Source organism: Lacerta agilis, chromosome 3 (assembly GCF_009819535.1).
Source record: "Lacerta agilis isolate rLacAgi1 chromosome 3, rLacAgi1.pri, whole genome shotgun sequence".
Taxonomy (NCBI): Eukaryota; Metazoa; Chordata; class Lepidosauria; order Squamata; family Lacertidae; genus Lacerta; species Lacerta agilis.
In genome coordinates, this window is record NC_046314.1 from 31,356,341 (window position 1) to 31,362,724 (window position 6,384).

The following is a 6,384-nucleotide window of genomic DNA, read 5'->3' on the forward strand; positions in this document are numbered from 1 at the left end:
CCCACTTAAAAATGTGAACAATTTAGTTATTAAGCTGTCATATCTTCAAATATTTAAAAGTATTCCAATAACATTTCCAAATAAAGCTTTGACTTGGTTTGAATATAACATGTGGCCATCTGTCATGGTCATGGATACTCTAGTTGAGATTCCTGCATTGCAGAGGTTGGACTAGATGACCACTGGGGACTTTCCAACTCTACGATTCTGTGAATCTATGTAAACCACATTAGTAGCACTAGCCTATACATGTTTACTCAGGAGTAAGTCTTACTCAGTTTAATGTGGCTTACACTCAGCTAAATGAGTATGCAATTGCAGCCTGAGTTCAAGGTGATTTTTTTTTTAAGTAGACATGTATACAGTTGCATTGTAAGGGGATTTTATTGAATTGTTTTCCCTAATCAAGTATCTGCCAAATTGCTAAGAGCTAATTAGAGCTTAAATGCAAATCATAATATTTCTCCTTCTGTATTTCTACTGATTGAATTTTGAAAAAAAACAGTTCAGAATCTAGACCTGTTTTACCATCCTGTAGAACTAATGGTGTTAAGAAAGCATTTTAATCAGGTCTGAATGCATTTGAAATATTTTGCCAGAATATTATTGTTGTTGGCTGCCTTGGGAAAAGGTAAAGGTTTTAAAGGTACCCCTAACCGTTAGGTCCAGTCGCGGACGACTCTGGGGTTGCGCGCTCATCTCGCTCTATATGCCAAGTGAGCCGGCGTTTGTCTGCAGACAGCTTCTGGGTCATGTGGCCAGCATGACTAAGCCGCTTCTGGCGAACCAAAGCTGCGTACTGAAACGCTGTTTACCTTCCTGCTGGAGCGGTACCTATTTATCTACGAGCACTTGATGTGCTTTCGAACTGTTAGGTGGGCAGGAGCTGGGACCAAACAATGGGAGCTCACCCCATCGCGGGGATTCGAACTGCCAACCTTCGGCAAGCCCTAGGCTCTGTGGTTTGTTGGGAAAGCAGGATATAAATTATATTGATCTGATCTTAATACATGAATCTGCCCAGTTTCAACACTGCTTTTTTGGGTCAGTTTGCACAAGGATATTCATCATTTGATGAATGTAATAGCAAGAGAAGAGGTGAATAAGGGGGGAAACCACTATGCGTGAATCACCATAGGTAAAGCTGTAATTAAAAATGTTCTCTGTGGCCCATTTAAAAATGTACTGAACATATGGGAAAATAAGGGCCTACATTCTCACTACCAAATGGACCAGGAATTGCAGCCTGCAGGGATCTCCCCCCAAAAACATAGAATAACCTCCAAAGAAACTAGCCGAGGAATTAAAAACAGGCAAAACACTTCACCTCCAACACAATACCATAGAAAGGTGGCAACACGCACCCTTAAAAACATCCAAGGGAAAATAGTCACACACTTGCTTTCCCTTCCACCAAACTTACCAAGCAGCAATTGGGGCGCCTTTTCCTCCTACTTTTCTAAACACCCTTGAAGGGGGGGGGGGGGCTGGAAGACTAGGGCCAACCACTTTCTTTCTCTTCCAGAGGTCTGGGTAGCTGGAGGCCTGCATTTGCCTCGTCAGCAAGCCCTGCCACTGCCCAACATACAAAACATACAAACACGCCAGGAGGCGCATAGACCTTAGTGGGCACCAGAGTGTTGGGTGCTTCATGGCATACAGCAGGCATAGGCAAACTCAGCCCTCCAGATGTTTTGGGACTACAACTCCCATCATCCCCAGCTAACAGGACCAGTTGTCAAGGATGATGGGAGTTGTAGTCCCAAAACATCTGGAGGGCCAAGTTTGCCTATGCCTGGCATACAGGATGTGAAGTTCACACTGTTACTCAATTTGTCCCCAGTACCTGTCTTTTAGGGATAAATATGTTTTTTCAATAGACTTTAAAAATATTTTTTTTCTCTAGTTTTAATCATCTTGCAGTGTAAACAGGTGTCAAATAGTATCAACATCTTGCAGTGCAATTATTAAACGGAGGTAATATGTGGCTATGGCCTGTGATGTGTTTAACTGATAACCTTGTCCCATGTAGAAGGGAAGTACTTTTAATCTCTGCAATACAATTAAACCAATATAGTTAGTAGCATTCCTACAAAATGTAAGATACAGAGCCACTCAAGTAAAACACATTATGGTCCTGGGTGATCGGATGCCTTCCCCAATAAGAGTAATGCGCACAGGCTTCATTTTTCACAAAATTTGTAAGATTTATTTGTTGTTCTCTTTTTTTCCACTTTGTTACAGTTTTTGTCTTTATCTTCCCCCCTGCTCCTTGGGGTAGAAGGATGTCAAAAGCTCCCAGTCATTCCTCCTTGGAATGCTAAAGAGGCGAAGATAATCTTGACCTTTTCCAAACACAGTGTTTTGATCTGTTGGGCACTGCATTTCTTTCTGGTTTACAGCTGTCACTAGCCTGTGGAAACAGTGGAATTAGATTCAGTCAGTCATTAATTATAGACGACACAGTGAAAACGCCAATATACCTGTGCAGTTCAATACAAATAAGATATACGAATGTTTTGGATATTCCATCACCACAGCCTAATGGGGATGACAAAGCACTCTATATTCATTTCACTAGTGTGCAAATGCAGTTGCCTTAATATTTAAATATTCTGTGCCCCCTTTGCCATGCTTCAGTGTTTATCTGTGCTCAGTGACGGAGGTCAGTGATTGATGTGGCTCTCCAAATGTTCTTGGGTTCCAGCTCTCATCAGTCCCAGTCAACATGGCCAAAAGTCAGGGATGATGGAAGTTGTAATGGAACCACATCTGTAGCGTCACAGGTTCCGATGCTACAAATACAGTCATTTATAGATGGTGTTAAAAGAAACTAAACATATTCAAGGAGGCAAATAATAATAAAATAATACTAGCAAGTATTTATTAGAGGGGTATTTAAGCATATTATCTCTTTCCAAAGTTGTCTTTTAAATCATTGTATACTGAAAAGCATAGCAATTAGCAAAACACTGATAGTACTTCTGGCAGTTTTAGGTTTCCTCTCGTAATACTATACACATTTCCCTGGGAGTTAGTCCCACATTGCGGCTTATTTCTTAGGATGTATACGATTGCACAGTAAACATAAGCAGGTTCATGCATTTGCTTTAACACGGGAAATCTGGGCTTGGGGGGGGGGCAGGGACGTGGATGCAACCCCACCCTCAACATCCCTGTTCATGACACCCCATCTGCTCAGTCCCCAGCCATCCCCATGTTGAGGATGGAAGGTCTGCAGAGGGTTCCCATTTGTGTTTGCTTGAAAGCAAACAAAACCTTTTATGTGATCAGGTACCCTGATAAAACAGAAGGGTGAACACTTTGAGTGTTCACATGGTCGGACAAATGCTGACATAAATGCTGAGAAATATGCCCCTCCGATCTTGTTACAGTGCATTTTTGGGCATGTTGTTATCATAATCATTATTATGATTAAACAATGGCTAACAGAAGCGTGACCTTTGCCTTTAAAAATGATTCAGAGCTGGAGGAGTGAATATTGATCCCACAGAAGCTTTCTCCTCCCCTTTTGGATTGCTGTGATGGAGAAGTTCCCTGAGTACAGTTGATTTCCCAGTTATATTTATAAATATCAGGTAAAAGCAAAGCAAATTAATTCTATAGTTGTCATGCACAGTTTGGTTGCAGGTGTCATATTGATGGATCACTTGTTAATTTCTAGCCCACCCTTCAACAGTTTCCCATGCAGGCCTTGGGAACATCTGCTTGTCAGCTCTTCCCATCTTTCTCCCTTGAAAGTTTCATCTCTGTCCCCTAGAAAGAGATTTAAGAAGGAATAAAGCCCGAGAAATTAATCTATACTTTTTCTCGAGTTTCAGATGTTACTCCTGTACTATTAGTGTTCAACATCAAATATTACTTTTACCATAAAGTTCATATTAAAGGGATGCCTGTACACCCTCAAATTCCAAAATTAATATTAGATACTTCTCTAAACTGAGATTCAAGCAGAGTGAAATGCCCATTAAGGAACAAACTGGGAAATTTATTCATCTCCAGAAGCTGCTGGCTAAAATGATAGAAAACAGATATTTGGGCATAGCTATGCTTTCAGAATTGAAAATTAGGAAAGAGCATTAACAATGCAAGCCTAATTATAATGTTGAGGAACAGATTATGCCTAGGCATCAATGGATGTAATTACATTAGGAGTTTAGTAATATATGAATCCTAGGCTTGGTCAGATTTCATTATGTATACTAACTAACTGATTATAGAAGAGAAGGATAGTCCTAGATCCTTTTTAACCTTTGAAAACAGTACTTGTTCTTATCTGACAATGAGGAGTACTATGATCATTTGTGTAGACAAATATGGATTCAGAGGCCAATTCATCAGAGGTCTACCAATCCAATGGTTATTATCCATTACGCTTATATGGAATCTCCAAGTTCACAGATAGTATGCCACTTCATATGTATCCGTTGCTTGGGACAACCGTGGGAGAAGGCCTAATAGGGGCAATTTTCCCATGTAAGGGTGGCGGACCTGTTCAAATGGAGACTGATGGAAACTGAGGAGTTCCTGAATCCTCTGGGTGATAGCTGGCAATACTATCAAAGCTCTGGTTTTGCTATGGAATAGCGAGATGAAACGAGCCACTGACACGATCGTTTCCAAGTGTCTTGTTTGGTGTCATGGAACCTGAGTGGCTCCTTCTTATTCTGGGGAGCAGCGGGCTATGAAGCAAGCCAAGCCTAAATGGTTGTTTTTGTTTGAGTAAGTGGCTCAAGTCTTGTTCTGAAACTGACTGAACCCTGGTTAGTGCACATAATCATGGCTCCAGTGTGGCAGTGCAGGCTGCAAAGAAGGTTCATTTCTCAGTTTGTGTTGCATCCTCTAGTAGTTGATAGATGGGGTTATTTCAGGTGGTCCAGAGCTTACAGATTCCCACTGTGGATGAGGGACTCCTGGGATGGCCAACTAGCTACACAGTTTCAGGATAAAGTATGTTGGCTTTGAAGTGACTTTGACTCTGCAGTTACTACATTTCCAATGCCATAGGCAGTGACAGGGGTGCCAGCTTGAGTAGCAAATAAGTGGGGGCAGGTAAGCCCTGCTCCACATAATCTCAGGATGTGGCACACATGGACCATTTGAATGGCAGTGTCCATTAACTTTGGGGGGCCTACCCCCTCAAGTATTTTATTGGGAGTCTGTGAAGGGACCTCGTCCCATAGGAGTTGGCTCCTATGGGCAGTGATATTTTGTGGGGTTAGTGTCAGCTTATGCAGTCAGTTGATGTGAACAAGGTGCCTATTCCATACTCATGTCTTGTTCAAATGAAGGGGGTCCTTCCCCAGAGTGAGGCATTCTGGGTGAGGTGACCTTGGAGAGTGCCTGCATTGCCACCATTTTTTTGCAGTGGCTAGAAAGTATTTTTTTTTAAATGAGTCGAGCATTTAAAGTAAATTTAAACTTTTAACTAAACTTAAAATTGATCCTCCCCCCCCCCAATTTGAATTTCTAGCTGTCAACGAATGTACCCATCTGAGTCTCCTTGTCCAGAATGTAGTGTACTGAAAGTAGAGTTTCTAGATGTAATAAGGCACTGGGTATATATAATCACAGCACATGCTTTAATACTTGTGCTGGGAAAGGGAATATATGAAGCTCCTAAAAAATACTCAATGCCTGCTTAAATATCACAAAAAGTTTCCTTAAACCTGCTATAAAACCAGCCAATCATATAATGGATACATATGGCTCTTGGTGATTTGAATGAAACTTCAGCCACTTGGTACATTTGCAAAGTGTTACATAGGAGATGCGTAAACACATTTCAGCAGCAACAGGTAGGTGAGCCCCTGGGTGGGTTTTTTGTTGTTGTTGCCTAATTTCATTCATTTGTGTATGTGTGTGTGGTTAGTTTTGAGTTTTGAGCAAGAGGAAGGAAGGAAGGGTGAAGGAAAAGAAATACACGGAGAAGAAATTCTATGATAAAGAGATCAGGAAAGGGGAGAATACATAACTGAATGTAAACATATGTATTTCCTATGCACGATATCCCAATTGTACAAAAATAACTAAATAAATAAATCCTATTTCCAAATCAAAATAAATTTGGCTTCACCAAACCAAAATAAATTCAACTACACTGGGGAATGTTATGGTGGTAGAGGCACGCAACCAAATACTCAAATATCTCTCATACATGTTGTGGCCTTTGGTTCATTCTGGAGCAAGTTACTTCAAAAGCAAAGAGAGCAGTCTACTTTTACAATGAGAAGAAAATGTAAACAACAAAACAGATTCCCTTTTCTCTCTGGTTTGTGATTTATTCATTTACCATCTGCATATCCATTTCAAATTATTTGGTTCTCCCATAGGGCTTGGATATTGTTGAAGCTAGCTGGAATT